At 38.7% G+C, this 17,134-nt stretch overlaps 1 long non-coding RNA gene across 1 annotated transcript in view; it reads right to left on the bottom strand.

Annotated features, from left to right (window-relative positions):
• Positions 1 to 17,134, bottom strand: part of LOC119870747 — a 108,785-nt gene that overhangs the window by 2,460 nt on the left and 89,191 nt on the right. The window contains exon 6 of the long non-coding RNA XR_005353622.1: positions 180 to 232. This is a non-coding gene — a long non-coding RNA (uncharacterized LOC119870747). The remainder of the gene's footprint in view (positions 1 to 179; positions 233 to 17,134) is intronic.

Genomic DNA, 17,134 nt, shown 5'->3' with positions numbered 1-17,134 from the left:
TTTTGACCAGAGGGATGCAATAATTCTGATTGGGACCAAGGATAGAGGTTGGACGATGAAACCTGTAACTGTCAAGTTAAAAAAGAAAGTTTACAAGCATTGGCGAATGTGTTTGTGCATATTAACCACAGCATCAGAGCTGCAAAGAGAACTATCAAATATGCCAAATTTTCACTTACCCCAGCAGTATTGGGATGAGGTGAAATTTTGCATTGTCTGTGAAAAGGGAAGTCTGTTAGGAAAACAAACAGGGTAAGTAAGAATATGAATGAGACATCTACTGCCTAAGCAAATAAAGTGCTTGGATTATTTTTAAATTATACATTAGTCATATAACCTTGATCAAGAACATAACTTCTGTTGGATTCATTTTCCTCATCTACAAAACTGAGACTTGAATTAAATGATTTCTGAATGTCTCATAAGGTCAAAAATGCTATGATAACATTATTTGCACATAATTCAGCAAATTTTTATTGAGTGCCTGCCATGTATACAATGCCATGTGCCCTGGAAAATAAAAACTAACATAATGCACAGTCTCTGACCTCAATAAACTTATAATATTTATGGAGAAGTCCATCAGTGTTGGACTATATGTGCCTAAGTACCAAAAGGCAGCCTCCAAATAAACAGTTTGGGAATTGAGAGAACAGAGGGTCTAGGAACCAAAGAAAGCATTCTGGAAAGAAAGTCTTAAATATGTCTCAAAGGTAGTCTAGCATTTGAATAGGAAATTAGAAGGAAAAGGCATTCAACCACTATATCCACCTCCCACTTGTAACCAAAAGCAGCTCCAAAGGGAGTGTATAGAAATCATTAAAGCTCCACATCATTGTTTGGAAAATACTACCTAATTATTTCAGCAGTTAACCATTAAATGTAAATATCTATCCATTACAACAATTAGTAAGGACTGGCTTTCAAAGCTTCTGTAATATATTAACTTACATTTTGTTATTTCTGTGCATGGGTTCCTAGTTTTATATAGTCATCAATTCAAACTCTGAAAATAAATCTATAGTCTGAGCAGGAGCAGTCATGATGAAAACCTTAATGCCTTATTTCCAGTGTTTATTATTAATGACAATAATGTCTGTTCAATGATTCATATACCTTCTTCCCCCAGTGCTCATGGCTGCAATTATCACAGGTATTGTCATTGGGCATAGTATTCTATGAAGTGTAATGGTCTTCTGATTGTTATATTGTAACATGTGAATAATGTACTCCATCATATCATAGACTACCCTTTGTGAGAATATGTTACTATTACTTTGATTAGATTTCTTAGGACAAAAATGAAATTTTAATATCAGAAATTCTTTTAGTTTGACACAATGACTCATTCACAACACAATAATCATACATAGTCATTGTACATGGCAAGTTGAAAAACTGGAAAAAATGTAAAATTAACTACATTTCTTTTGTTTAAATGTGCATTTTTAAACATTCACCAAAAATGAAATGAAGTTATGCAAATATTCTGTAGGCTTTATACAAAATGACAAAGATGTCTACTTTATAACATACATACTCAGTGTTGTATTTCTTTAACTCACTGCCTGGATGGCCAAATCCTTTGTCTACCTTTCCCAAGTACTTTGTCGACTTAGGACCAATTACTTCTTATCAATCTGTCTTTTCCTATAACTTTGTAAATCATCACCGTTACATACACCTCTAGAGATTGTGAAACAAGGTAGTTTTTTAATCTATTTGAAAAAGGTCTGGGAGCACTTACCTGTTCATATAGATGTATCACTAGGTATTGTGTAGATCCAGCAAAGTTGATTAAATTCTACCTTAAGGGAATATGCACCATGAGGACAGGTCTAGCTAATGGCTGGATCACACTAATTATCACAACAGATTCCCTTCAAGCTCTGAATATATTTCAAGACTTGGTTCTAATTCTCAATTTCTGAACCATAAATCCACTTTAGAAAAGTTAAGTGGAAACTGAAGACCAAGATTTCAAAGGCAAAGATATTTAAAACCCCAATACATCATCTTTGATAGAATCCTTGGCCTCGTATCTAAAGAATCCTTGGCCATCATAATTTCTAATTGGAGAGGAAGCACCAAAACCCCTTTCTCTGGATAAAAGGGAATCTTGAGGATTAGAAAGAAATTTGAGAAGAAAGTGCCATTTATCTGAACTGTAGAAACATTGTCAATATATGGCTTCATCAAGAGGAGAGGTAAGGGGGAGAGACATCTAAAAAAAAAGAGAGAATCATGTACTTTTATATATTAAAAATTGATTTTTTATTTCATAAAAAGTATGACTAATATTTGTTAAAAGCAGGATTATAGAGTTCTTATGTAAATGAAATTTGGTAGAGTATTGAAAGAAAAAAATTAATTCTCATTATTATCATACTGTTTGTGTCAAAAAATTCAGGAGCAAATAAGACCACAGATATGTTTTTGGACAGAGGTAGAACAAGAGTTGAAGAATCTTCCATCATCTCCACCCCATCTTACCTGGGATGAGAAGGCCCCATTCAGCCATGAGAAGACAGGACTTGTAAGAGCAGATAAAAGCTCACTGACATCCAACCAAGATACCCAAGGACTGGACTGAAAAGGCACATTAGGACTGAGTAAGGTCTTTGATCAGTTTGGTGTGTCCTGAGGGAGAGTGTGAAAACAGTGAGTAGCAAAGGGTTAACTCTGCATGGGAAGGGTTAGAATAGGATAGTGATTGTCAACAGAAGCCTAGCATTATGGAAGGAAGGAGCATTTATCTGAGTTACTTTCTAAAGAAAGGCTTACCAAAAAGACCCTGTGTTATACCAGCACTTATTCCAAATACTCTCTGTTCTGGTTCCAGACACTTAGGAAGGAATCAGTGAAAGGGCAATTCAAACCCTCTTTGAAGACTAGTGTGAGTTCAGTTGAGGAAGATGCACAAGGATGTAGCTCTTTGCTCCATGGACATCTGGAGGACATTGGCCAAGAAGAAGTGTGCCTGTCTGTATTCATCTACCCAGCCTGGGGGTTTCTATCTGATATCCCAGAATCTTCACTATTCTCCTACACGGAGATCCCTAGGAATCATCCTCCATGCCTTAAAAGCCTTAATGTATAGCCTACATTTCAGTCTATTTGGTATTGTTTAAGCAAATCTTAAAACAGCCAAATCTGAAGATATTTTAGAATAAATTCACATGTGATAGGAGTTTGAACTGGGTTGCTTCTTTGTTTGAGTAACTATCTTATAATTTTACTGGGTAAATTCAGGGTTCTTTTCAAGACCTTTCTCATCTTGTGTAGGCATGAGGAAGAAGAAGTAACAGGAGGTTGAGGTTGAGGGAGGAAATCACAGCACAGGCCCATCAGAATACTTTAGCCTTAAAAATTCTAATGTTCCAAAGCCTGTACAAAATGGGGTTTTGCCCTCTCTAGGTAAGATGGTGCTCTAACTCTTACTTATTGCACTGAGCTGGAAAATCCAGAGCATCAAAAGATAGCCAGGAGGGTTTCACTGAGCCTTTATTTCTTATCAAATGTAAAACCAATTAATATCCAAAAATAACTTCCACTGCATCCCTCTGCCTGGAGATTGGATTCTTTAATTATCCAGACCATCTTGAACACATGTAGGGAATTTTCCAATGTACTTCTTGACACAAGGGCTAGTACAACTGCCAACAGTCTTTTCCCAGAAACCTTTTCTAAGTCCAGCACATTCTTTCTGAACTGGCTTGCATGGCTTAGAGGGGTGGTAGTATCTTTTTCTTCCCCTCTATGCCACCCTTGACTGAGGATCCTGGATGTTGATGAGTCAAGTTAAAAAAAAAAAAAAAAAAGGAAAAGGTCTCATTCATCCAGTTCCACTGGAAAGATCACTTCAAAACAAGAATATCAGAAGAAAGAAAAGAAAAAAAAAGTAAAAGAGGGGAAAGGCCACAAAAGGAAAAAGAGAAGAGCAAAGAGGAAAAGCAGTCTTCCCCCCTAATACATTTAAGATCTCCAAAAAGTAACTAAATCTTTGGCCCAGGCCATTAAATTTAAAATTTTGGTTTTGAAAATTATTTGGCCTTCTTTGAAATTGGCTATATAATTATGCTTTGCAACAAATCACAGCCTTTTCCATATAGAATGAATGAATGAATGAATGAATTGAAAAACAAATGCCACATTTGGGTGCTGGTAAGTTTCAAAACAATGGCAAGTGATAAAATATGGAGTTGTTTGGAAGGTAAATGGCACAATCAATCAGCTTCCCAGGGGTCATTATCATCTAACATTCTTACATCAATGACTTAAACACAGGTTTTTACACTGAAGTCTCCAGTTTTCCAAAGCTGCCTCCCTTTCGGGTCATTATTCTTAACCTTGTCACAAATTTGATAGAATGCTCATGCTACCTAGAAAAAAATGAACAAATGCACAAATATCTAATACTTCAGAGGGTTTCTAGGCTCTCTGAAGCCCATACATTGATTCCCTAGGGGCCTGTAGACATTTAGTTATTGACACTTAGGCAGCCACATTACCTCTGGAGATACTTAACACCTTTAAGATTTCTGTAATGGAGACCTGAGTAATGAATTACTAGCTCTGATTCATTTGAAAAGCCTCAGTGACTTCCCTTGATGCAAATGTGTCTTTGAGATAAGGAGGTGGCATTCTCCTCGGGAATGGAGGGACATCACCCTAAATGCCAGTAACCAGATTTAAGAACTACATCTGGTATCACAATAAAATGAGTGGTAGGACTGCAAAAGGATGCACATCACAGATACTAAAGAATATTCTTCAAAGTCTATTGCCAATAGACTTCAAAGTCTATTGCCAACTTATGGACAGAGAGTTTCTATATACTTAACATCATTGGAATTCTCAAGAGTTACAAATATTTTTCATTTTTTATTTTTTAAAAATTTTTATTTATTTATGATAGTCACACACAGAGAGAGAGAGGTAGAGACATAGGCAGAGGGAGAAGCAGGCTCCATGCACCGGGAGCCCGATGTGGGATTCGATCCCGGGTCTCCAGGATCGCGCCCTGGGCCAAAAGCGGGCGCCAAACCGCTGCGCCACCCAGGGATCCCCATATTTGTCATATTTTAAACACTACAAATATGTATTATTACATAACCAATGCAGATAAGGTCTTAATAGAACTGTTTAACTTTAGCACCAAATCTCACTTTATAGTAAAAATACACTGCTCAACCGCCACGACAGGGTTTTAACTATATTCATGTATTATATTGACACTAAGCAATGAACTCAATAACATAATATCTTAAGTCACTGAAAGCAAGAGTACACACAATAAATAGGAAAAGAAAGGACAGGTAGTGAGCCCAGAAAAACATCAGAGGCAGAAAAATATGGAACTCTGACACTTTGGACCCTAGAAAAAATAGACAGTAAGACATGAAGCAAGATTTAATATCTAGATTACATAAACTAAAAGAAACATTGTTTAAAAAGAGAGAGTATGGATTTATTCTAGAGCTAGGAAAGTGTGATCTATATAAGGAAAATATCAGCTTAATCCCCCAAAACAAACTCAAAGTCATTATAAAGCACTCAACAATTTTTTGGAAGCATCAATTTAACTTGTACTCTAAGGTGAAGTTTAGAATTGAAGAGCTGACAACCAAAATTCTTTCTGCATGTTGGTTTCAGATTCCATATCTGAAGAAAACCATCTGGCTTTCTTTACTTATGTATGCAGTCTTTTCTGATGTGGCACAATTTACTTCTGCTTAATTTTGTAATATTCTTTTCTCCCTTTACAGCTTTCTTTTCAAGCATGCCTTAGAGAACAACATTCTCTAGAATATTGCTGAATTGCATGGCTTCTGAGATTCTTGGGGAAACATTTTGTTGTTCTTGCTATGAGAAAATCTTTGAGGAGAGCTATTAGCATAGTACATTAAAAATAATAAATATTTATTGACCCAAGTGAGTGGGAAGCTAGTCTAGATTTTTCCTAACATTTTATACAAGAATATACGGCTCTAACATCCATAGGTTAAAAACGTGTCCCTGGTTCTGGGGGCTTGCAAGCCAGCTGTCAGAACAAAGCAGATATTATATGTTGGGGAGTAGCTGATTAGTGTCAAGTAAGTAGTACATACAAGTGCAGAGAAATCAGGGGATCACACAGCGTTGGGTGATAACAAGAAGTTTCAAGGATCAGGTAAGAATTTGCTCTTTCTGCGTGAATACCTGAAAAAGATGGAGGTGGATGAAATACATTGATTATGATGACAGAGACCTTAAATCCCATTTCTTACTCAAATCAGCTTATACTCTTGGTGGCAAGTTCCACGCATCCACCCAGAGACCCAAATTCTAATCAAATTTTAGGAACTGAACAATCAAATTTACACTTCCTCACTCACTTGGTATAATAAACACAACATAAGAGGAAAAATAAAAAGACAGTGGGAAAAGATGTAAAGTGCATATTTAATTGTAATCTAGTAGCCATTTTTCCCTTCTCAGGTGATGCTAAGTAACTGGTAATACAAGGTGATAGTGACTTAGGTTTTTTGTTTAGAAGTTCAATAAATTTGGTGATTCATTAACATGCTATCCTACTATTAGTGTACTAGTATTTTGAGACTCAGTGAAAACAATGGTTTCACCACTTACTTTATGATAATAGATGCTAGCATTTTAATGCCAAGTTTTCTCACACAACCGTGGCCATCTAATAAGTGAGTAATGAGTAGACATGGCTCTGGATAGAGGAATTTTCAGAAAATTCAACAATATTCATGAAGACTTAAAGAAGATAGGGAAATAAATACACATTTTCTGTGCCCTACTGCTACCTTTTGGAGTTTAAGTTCAGTCTGGTGATTTTTGGTTTTGACCCAGAATGAATACAGCTGGCCTATGGAGTAGGAGCAAACGGATTCAGAAAATTCAATGAGTCACAAAGATATACATAGACTCCATGTATTGGGTGTATATCCTAGTTAATTTCTAATAAGAAAGTGTTTAGAAAACAAACTTAGTTAAAAGACTATGTGATTATGTAATTAAAGTATTTGGCCCAGAAAGGTCTTTCACTACCATCATTAAGTAAAATTTATTATGTTTCAAAGGGGTGCATGTATAAACTAGAAGCAAGAGGGCAAAATACGATTCTAACTTACACTTCCTGCTCCCCTTCTCCTTTCTTGGTTTCCCATCTTCTACCATCTGAGTAGTGTAAACCTCAGACCCCATAAACTATAAACCCCCTGCAGCTGAGGCAACAAGGTGGCCTGGAAGCCACAGGCACTGAACTCTTATAATCTCTATTCTTAAAACCCAAGGCTAAAAGTTGTTCTAACGAAATCACTTCAATCTGGGAAAACAAAATCAAATAACACTAGCTACTGACATCCAAAGTCAATGGGATTTACAGGATACTATTTTTAGGAGGTTATGATTTAGAGCATCTCCCACAGTGGGGAATGAGGTGATGGGCATTTCCAACTCGCTCCCAGGGGATGGTACTGCTGTTGGTCTGGGGCCCTAACTGTGAAAACCACTGGTCTGCCAATAAATTCCCTTCCTCCTCTCATGGCTACCTGCCCAGACATCTCCAGATGTCCTGAATTCAGGCACAGTGCTATCTCATCCCGTCCACAAAAACAGACTTGCATGGTGGTACATCTATAATAACTTCCCATATTTATTTTGATAACAGTACAATATATTTCCTCAAATCTCACTAATATTTTTCTCTATGATGATTAATTTTTGAAATTAGAAGTGACAAACTCATCAGAATTCTAATTATAAATTTATGCTTAGTAAATAATGTTAGTATGATTTCACTCTTATTCTCTCTGGCCCTCACTCCCAAACCTGCCTCTTTGTAAAATGTCTCAGTGGGGAAAATGAAGCAGCTTTTTCATTCTCATGGAATCCTCGCTATTCCAAAAACATTTGAATGCAAGGAAAACAATGATAATTCTGTCCTAGTTCTACTTCACTTGTAGACCAAGAGTTCATACAGTATTGGAATATTCTCGATGGGTCATTGTCTAATACAAATTTCAATTCATTTCCTTTCTGTGCATCTAAAACATTTGCTTAGATTCTTAATCTCCATATTAATTCAAAAATACATATAAAAACACTTTGGAAAGCTAATAATACGATATAATTTTCTAGTGGAGACTTGTTGAAAGAGAGTAACCACCTCAAGCTAACTTAGAGCAGTTCATTTGTTTGTGTATATCTGGAGATTCAGGAGGAGTAGGTCTCTGGTTCAGAGGCATGTCAGGGAGGTACATTGGGCTTCAACCAGAGCCAGGAAATGGAAAGTAGGCATATCAGAGACTCTCTCTTATTCTCTCTCTCTCTCAGCCTCTCATCATGTATGATGCATTTTCCCCTCCTTTCTTCACTAACCTTACCCCCAACTCCAACCAAACACTCATTCTACCCAACCTTCCCTCTTGGCTTCATATAGCTTAATTGTCCCTGTTTTTCAAGGTCCAAACTTTACCTTTACAGCAGGAAACAATATGACCCCAATAATCTCAGGCCCCCACTCCCCAACTAGATTTTCTTTCCTCAGTAGTGTCTGTTGCCATCCCCAGCAAAAATGTTAGGCTAGGCCAGTCTTGCACAGAACAGTGGGAGCTACACCAATGGAGGACAGAAAGTAGATTGTACAGAGAGAGAAATGGAATGCAATGCAAGGCTACCAGCAGCCTCAGTCAGAGCACGGCAACAGTCCAGAGTTGATCCAAGTGGGGCAAGATACAGGGTAATATGCCCCCATACTGTCAGTCCCTGAATACAGGCTGCCCCCGGAAAGAGGTGTGACTTTGGGTGAGCCCATTTCTTTCAGCTGAAACAACTCTCACACAAGGCTGACAGCTCAGGGCATCTCACAGCCTTCCCACCAGCTGGACACAAAGTCCTTTATTCTTGAAAGGCAATGGGGCAGCACAGCACATCATTCACCACAAGCTATTCTTGAACCATTTGAATCCATTTCTTCCTATAGGTTCTGGGAACAGCTCCTCCAAGATTTGTGCAGATATCTCTTAGGGGGAAGCTTGGAAGAGGAAGGCTAATGAGAAGAACTGGACCCTCCTCTGCTAGAGTTGGTCTCAATGCTGTGACAGATGGTCTTTGTCTCCCTCCTCTACTACACGGTCTAGATTCCTCTCAGCCTCAACCAGCACTCCTTCTGGTCTCCATAATTTTCTTGACGATACGACTTAGACCCTATCCCTGAGATCTTATCACTGTGTCTTTGCTTGATTGTGGGTTACTGTACTTCTCTATTTATAGTCAATGTAGGACAAAGAAGTACCAAGAAATACCCAAGTGAATCACTCAGGTGCAAGATGTATTCCTTCATGCTTCCATGTATAACAGCAGCCTCACTCTCCTCCTGATCAGCATCACTCTCTCTACTAAAATGGAAATTCATCTTCTTACCTACTATTCTTTGACACAAGGAGCCCAAACACTGAGATGACAGATTTAGCTTATGATTCAATGAGACTTTTGCTGGAAATGCTTTTTTTTCCCCCTTTGATGAAAATACTTCTCTTTTGGGATCCCTGGGTGGCTCAGTGGTTTAGCACCTGCCTTTGGCCCAGGGCATGATCCTGGAGTCCCGGGATCAATTCCCACATCAGGCTTCCTGCCTTGAGCCTGCTTCTCCCTCTGCCTGTGTTACTGCCTCTCTGTGTGTGTGTGTCTCTCATGAATAAATAAATAAAAAATCTTAAAAAAATACTTCTCTTTTGAGACAAGAATCTCTAAATTGACAGGATAGGAAGCACAAATTTCCCAAAAGGATCAATGGGAGTGATAGCTTGTGGGGTAACTCCTATTTCCTCCACACTTGGTCCTTGAACTATGTATTTCACTATTATGGACATAGCACCATCAAAAGGTCTTTGATTCAAAATATTTTGTCCTGGAGAATGAAGTCCCATCCTCCTAAAGTATTATTTTTGAGTTTTGTCTTCAGCTGGGCCTTTAACAGGCTGCCCCTCTATTCTACCAGGCTGGCAACTCCTGGGTAATGTAGTATGCATTATGAACAGTGAATTCGATGGTCATGGGCCCCCATCTGTACCTCCTTTTCTGTAAACTGTGTCTGTTGTTCTGATACAGAGGGATCCTTGCTTGGGAATCAAACATTCTATAAGCCCCCGAATAGTGGTGCTAGCCAAAGCCTTGCAGGCAGGAAAGGCAAACCATCCTTATCTGCAATATGTGTCTCTTCCTATGAAAGTGAATCACAGCTCTTTCCATAATAGAAGGGTTCAAATGTAGTCAGAATGTGCCACCAAGTAGATACCGGTCTTCCCAAGGAATGGTGCTATATTTGTAGCTTGGCTTTGGTCTCTGCTACTGGCAGTTGTCAGGGCTTCTTAAGAACTATTGGGCCTGTGTAGAACTTACATCCTTGCGGTCATGGCTATTCATTTCATGCATCTATATATAACATTGGAGTGTATATGGACAAAAGCTGGCTTATTTCAAGGACAAAAGCTGGCTTATTTCAACACTCTCTCTTGTTGTCCAGTGCCTCTTCCATGGTAGATATGCTCTGGTGGGCATATTGGTGTACTTTGTATATCTTTATACTTTGTGTTCATACCATATGTCCATTCATGTGCCTCTACTCCAGATTTCCTTGCCCCTAGTCTTCTACTCTTTTGCCTTCCAGGGCCCAGGCAAGACAACTAAACCATTCACCACTGCTCATGTGTATATGTTTCATACATTAAGCCACAAAGTAGGAGACCAGATGTACTGCTTGAAACTCTACCCATTGAAAGGACTTTTTGTCACCACCCTGTTTCAAAAACATGTCTGAATAGTATGTTCTATACTCTGGTACTGTAGTGCAACTACTGTCTATTTTCAGCTGAACTTCCTACAAACCATACTTGGACTTTTTCTTCCTCTGTTTGCTGGTATAAAAGATGACCCGTGAGTCTGAATGAGAGACTGAATGAGAGATCTTGGGTCAATATGGGTAGAGAAAGTGGGTATCTGGCCTACACGCCCATCCAGATTGCTTGTGTCCTTGGTCCTGTTTATAATTGATTCAGATGAACATCTTCTATCCTATCATCTAGGTTAGTTGTTAGATGTGCTCTACTTTACAACACAGTGGGCCTGATGAAATTCAGCTTATCATGCACAGTTCTGTCCAAATGAGTACTTGGTGCCCCATGGTCAGATATTCTGTCTCTACTGGGGCCTGGTGATAGATGAGCAGCTGTTTTTCAAAAGGTGTATAATTCTCTGCTTCACATGACATATTCTTGCCCCAAAGTCCTGTGAACTTGCACTGTGGTTTCCCCTATTTGAGACTTACATAAACTCCACATGGTATATTTCTTCACCAGTGGTATCTCATACCACAGGGCCTGTAAGGTCATATGGCTCCAGTGGCAGAGTATTCACACTGCAGCCTTAATATTCTGCAGGACTCTTTCTTGTCCTGGGCCTAACTCAAAGTTGGTAGCCTTTTGCATCACTGAATATATAGGTCGGAGCTGTGTTTCCAGATGTGGGAAAGTCTGGAATAATAACTTGAAAAGACTTACAAAGGCATTGGGTTTTCTTCTTTATGGTAGAAATTGTAAAATAAATAATGTCACTTAATTTGGAGGAGGGGTATGTTGTGGAGAATGAAAAGTGTCCCTGAATGTTTGTTGGCCTTTTTATTTTTTATTTTTATTATTATTTTTTAAAGATTTTATTTATTCATTCATGAAAGACACAGAGAGAGGCAGAAAGAGAGGCAGGCTCCCTGCAGGGAGCCGATGCAGAACTTTATCTCAGGATCCCATGATCATGACCTGAGCCAAAGGCAGACGCTCAAACACTGAGGCACCCAGGTGCTCCTGTTTGTTGGCTTTCTTCTCCTTTCTCTAGAGTGCATAAGTCTTTACCAATTTCTACAACCTGTTAGTCATTTCTTGCTTATTCATTCTGTTTAGCATGATATTATCAATACATTTGGCCAGTATAATGTTCTAGAAGATGTTCATCTAGTCTATATTATGACAGCTGAAGGGAAAGTCAACAGAACACTGGGAAAAAATGATTAACACTACCGTCCAGTCAAACAAATACAAGCTATTTCTGTTCCTTTTTGGATAGAAATGAAAAATAATATATCTGATTAATGGCCAAATATTATATACTTGGAACTACGTTAACACAGTTTGGCAAAGATGCCACTTCAAGTACAGTGGCTGCAACTGATCTATTACCTGGTTGAGTTTGCAGTGATCCATTGTCATCCTCTAGGACTCATCTAGTATTTGCAAGATCCAGATTGGTAACTTAAGTAGAGATATGGTGGAATCAACACAACTTAATTCTTTAGGGCTTTAAGAATGGCACTAACTGGGATCCCTGGGTGGTGCAGCGGTTTGGCGCCTGCCTTTGGCCCAGGGTGCGATCCTGGAGACCCGGGATCAAATCCTACTTCGGGCTCCTGGTGCATGGAGCCTGCTTCTCCTTCTGCCTATGTCTCTGCCTCTCTCTCTCTCTCTCTCTCTATCATAAATAAATAAAAATTAAAAAAAAAGAATGGCACTAACTTCTGCCATCTACCCAAGATATTTTTTTTGGGGGGGGGGTCATACTTATTAGTTTAATAATAAAATATAGAGGATAGGGGAAAGTTTCAGGGGCTCTCACTTGGCCATCCCTACTTCAATAATTTTTACCTCATAGGCTAAGAATCCAATGTGATCCTTGGGCAGGAAGGCAGTTGGGTATGGTAAGGGGTTGCGCCAATTACCAAATTTGTCTATTCCAGTTATACATTTTGGCGCCAAGTAAATGAGCACAAGTTGTTCTGTGGACCCGCAGGACCCAGGATAATCTGGGCAAGATCCCCATAATACTCCTACTCTAACAGAGAAGGAGGCATGATTATATTTCCAGTCTCCAGGAATCAATGCATATCTGTATCCAGTAGGCCTCAAAATGATTAGGCACTCCCTTTCCTCAATATACAATTAATTTCACAGGTGGGCATTAGGTGCCTTTGAGGGCATACTAGGGAAATTATTACTAGCTACATTTGGCCAGTATTATATGGCCTGTCCTCCTGGGGACCCAGCCCCTCTTTCAGTCGATGAATTCTGGATTTGAAAACTGTCTCAAGTCCAGAAACCAAGTAAGAAATTATGATATTTTATTGAATTATCTACTCACAATCTCCTGATCATCCAACCTGATTTCCTTTGCACAAATTTGAGAACACTTGTTGACTGCCCATCTATTTTGTCCCTAGGTATGCTATTTTCTCTTAACCATCTTGATAACTCTCTATGAGTTAGGCTCACTTGGTGGTTACTCCAATCTTATTCTTAATTATGATAACAGAGTCCACCTGACTTAAGATGGTTAAATATTGCTCTCTGGCTTCAATGTTGTTTTGGGATTCTGTGATTTTAAGTGCGCTTACAAAGTCCAGATCTGCCTATTGTCAGCCCTGGCTTTCTCTGTGATGCTACCTGTGTCCTCACCAGTGCATTCTTTATTGCTTTGGCAAATGGCATATTATTTAGGCCTTCCCATGACATATGGTCATCTAATAGAATTTCTAGAATTACATTGTATATCTGCTCTAAACAAGCCCACCTTTGTGAAGTTTTAATTCCTTCTTTCACTACTGGTTAGGACAATTCTGGCATTTCTACCTCATTTGGTGGGGGCCATAATTTTTCCACACTTCCAGGAGCCATCTTAGCAGAACATTCATGGCATCTCCCGGGTGCTTGCAGGGTATTAAATTACGTATTCTGGGAGAGTGCTCTCATTAAATTAACAAATTCTCCTAATCCAAATTTATGTCCTACCACCTCTTGTTCTATTACTCTTAGAATACAGTCTCACGGGGCACCTGGGTGGCTCAGTGGTTCAGTGTCTGCCTTTGGCTCAGGTCGTGATCCCAGGATCCCAGGATCCCAGAATCGAGTCCTGCATCAGGCTCCCCACAGGGAGCCTGCTTCTCTCTCTGTCTATGTCTCTGCCTTTTTCTATATGTCTCTCATGAATAAATAAATGAAATCTTAAAAAGAAAATACAGTCCCACATGTACTCTTCTAGCTCCTAATAGCCTGTATTGTCTCAGTCCTACAGTTCCTCTAGGGGATGTAGTCCCATTCCACCCCTAGAAGGCCTTGTATGTCCCCATCTTTGACTGTAATTACTGGCTTAGTAGTTCAGAGGGGCAGACTCTGAGGGGCATATATTATCTTGCAAGAGAGAGGCTTCTTCAAACAAGGAGAGAATGCTAGCTTCTCACCTCCATAGGCTCAGAGGAACCCAATGACGCAAGATTGAAAGTCACATTCAACTCAGATATTTCCCTTCCATATTGTGAGTCCCATTCTCTTCCAACCAGGGCTCTTACATTGGTATGACAGACCAGCCTTCATTTGGAGTTTACCCTTTTTGAATCTCAATTTCTTTTTGACTAAAGTCTGGAGTCAGACTTCTGCTTTCTCTGCATTTAAACTGAAGGAAATGAGAGCCTCTTTACACATTACCAAGGGATCCCCTGGCTTTTACGCTTGGCTTTTATTGCCAGTTAATCACTCTTAGCTTTCCATTATCTTTTTTCAGAGTGCAATCTTATCAATAGCTACCCAATTATACTGTCCTTACAGTTACTATTTCTCAAAAGCCTGATACATGACACCAACTAATGGCACAATTCCCTTTCTTAAGCATATCATCCCAATTGACCACCAGTGAACATTTAAATATTCCCCTGTTATTGCCAAGGTCTCCCTGTATTCCACGGACAAACAGTTCCATATTCCAACTGGGTGGTAGGTGATCTAGCTTCAAAATTCCATCTTAGCATGTGCTGTCTTGGATCTGGCACCCAAATTCACACTTTGATACATCTGGAAAGTAGATTTTGACATGAAGATTAAAATGCAAGCTGTTTATTACAGAAGGGTTGTGTTTCAACACCTGTGCAAGGGAACAGAAAAAAACAGGATTGGCCCAAGGAAAGATTGAGCTGTGATGAAATCCCAATGAAAGCATTAGCTGACCTCAAGGGGAGACCTACAATTTGGATGGTTGAGTTGACCTGGTCAACTCTTTATAACACTGTATTAACTAGTCTTTGGATGTAGGCTGCCCCAGGAAAGAGGCATGATCTTGAGTAAGGTGTGACCTCAACTGAGACAATTCCTAAGAAAGTTTGACAACAGAGGGTCATCTTCTGTTAGCCTTTCTGCAAATAACTGCTCTGCTCTAGCCTGGATAAAGATTCTGGGCAAAACCGTAAAACACGGGCTCTATACAAAATTAAGTAAGTAGCCTAAGAGTTGTTATGATTATTATTACTGTTTTTTATAAAATCATATGACTTTGGGATACTTTACTATTCATGAAGTATTTTGAAAAATTGTATTTTTCCTCACAACATCTTTGGGGTGGTTAGGTTAGATATTATTATCTTTAATTTATCTTTAATTTATATATTTGAAAAAAATCTAGGCTCAGGGAATTTAAACTAATTCCTTTATTAATAAAATTATTACCCATAATTTGATGTGGATGATTTCACAAATATCAAACATTTGATATTAGCATAATTATCAAATGATAAAAAAAACATAATATGAAGTCAAGAGTGCTTTCCACTTTCTCACTAAAGATTTTTATATAATAAATCAGATAGATTCAATAAGAGTATAACTTCAAATTTACCCTCTGGAATACGTGAGTGAATTTTTTAAGCTTTTCATTACAGCTCTGATCTTTTACACCAAGGAATAATTATAAGAATTGACACTCAAGAAACAGGCCAATCAGTGAATAAGAAAAGGGGTTATTTTTAAAGTAAGAATTCTTGATAGTTCTCATGGGCTACAGGGAGGCATCTCTTCAAACTCTGAAATAAATATCTTCTCTGAGAGCTTAAAAAATCAATGCTTAAAAAATTAGAAAAGAATTAAGCAAATTCATCTTCAAAAGGAAGACTTGTACTTAGGCCCACAAATGTTAACTATGATCAGAATGAAAATATAATTATATCTAAAGAAAAATAGTTTGCCATATAAAATAAGGTTAGTTAATCATAGAGGAGGAGAACAAGCAGCTTCAACAGCAACCATGGCATTATTGAGCCAACTTTGTCCCCACTAGAGTGTGTCCAGCCCAAGAATTGACTGTCCAGGCCCAGTGGCAGACATACTCAAATAGTGAAGATAGATGTATTAGGCCATTTTCTCTTGAAATTATCAAACATTTTTATAAAACTGAACCTCTGCTAATGTTGGTGATGATGGTGTTAAAATTCTACTACTAGTTATATTCTACTAGTAAAATTCTACTACGTGGGCTCCTTGTGCCTCCCTTGCTCCCCAAAACAGATTATCAAGCAATCATGCTTTTTTTGTATGGCAGCCAGAACATTTGGTGAAACTCCCTAGCCACTGAAATTTTTAGACTCCCAGTTTTTACACTCAGTTTGTTCTTGGCACCTAGAAAGGAGGAGCAATAACTATCATGAGGCCCATATGGCAAGAGAAGGCCATTTGCTTTGCATGGACTGATGGATGGGCTTATTCCAGAAAGCTTCAATTTCCAGGTGGAATGACAAGCCAAAATCTGTCATTCTCTTCTGAGTAGCCAGAATTTTTTTCACAACATCCAACCATCACAAATATGTTCACCAATGGACTGAACCTAGGAAAAGTCTGCAGACAATCCTTTCCCTCAGAAAGCTCCCCTTTCATTGCAGCCTCATCAATGATTCTATTAACTAGAATCATAACTACAATATCCCAACTGTACGGCTCTTCCTCCAGCTCAGCCTCAATACAGTCAGATCATGCTGTATTATCAGCTAAGCCTTGGCAAGAACTATCCTACACAAGTTCTTTCACCATCATGTTGCCATAGATATTTTGGTGGCTGTAGTGTCCTTTACTGCCTTTAGTAGTAAGTAGTATCAGTGGCTGTGGTACAGAGTCAGCATCTCTAGCTAATGATGACTGGATATCATCCACAGTTCTTGGCTTTCTCAGCTACAACCTAAGTCTCCTGAGGAATTCACCAGAATCCTCGGGCTACTCTAACATTTTTCACCAAAAGTGAAGAAGAGTGATATAATAAAATAAGCCAA

Source organism: Canis lupus, chromosome 1, assembly GCF_011100685.1.
Source record: "Canis lupus familiaris isolate Mischka breed German Shepherd chromosome 1, alternate assembly UU_Cfam_GSD_1.0, whole genome shotgun sequence".
Lineage (NCBI taxonomy): Eukaryota > Metazoa > Chordata > Mammalia > Carnivora > Canidae > Canis > Canis lupus.
This window is presented reverse-complemented; position numbering and strand designations above follow the sequence as displayed.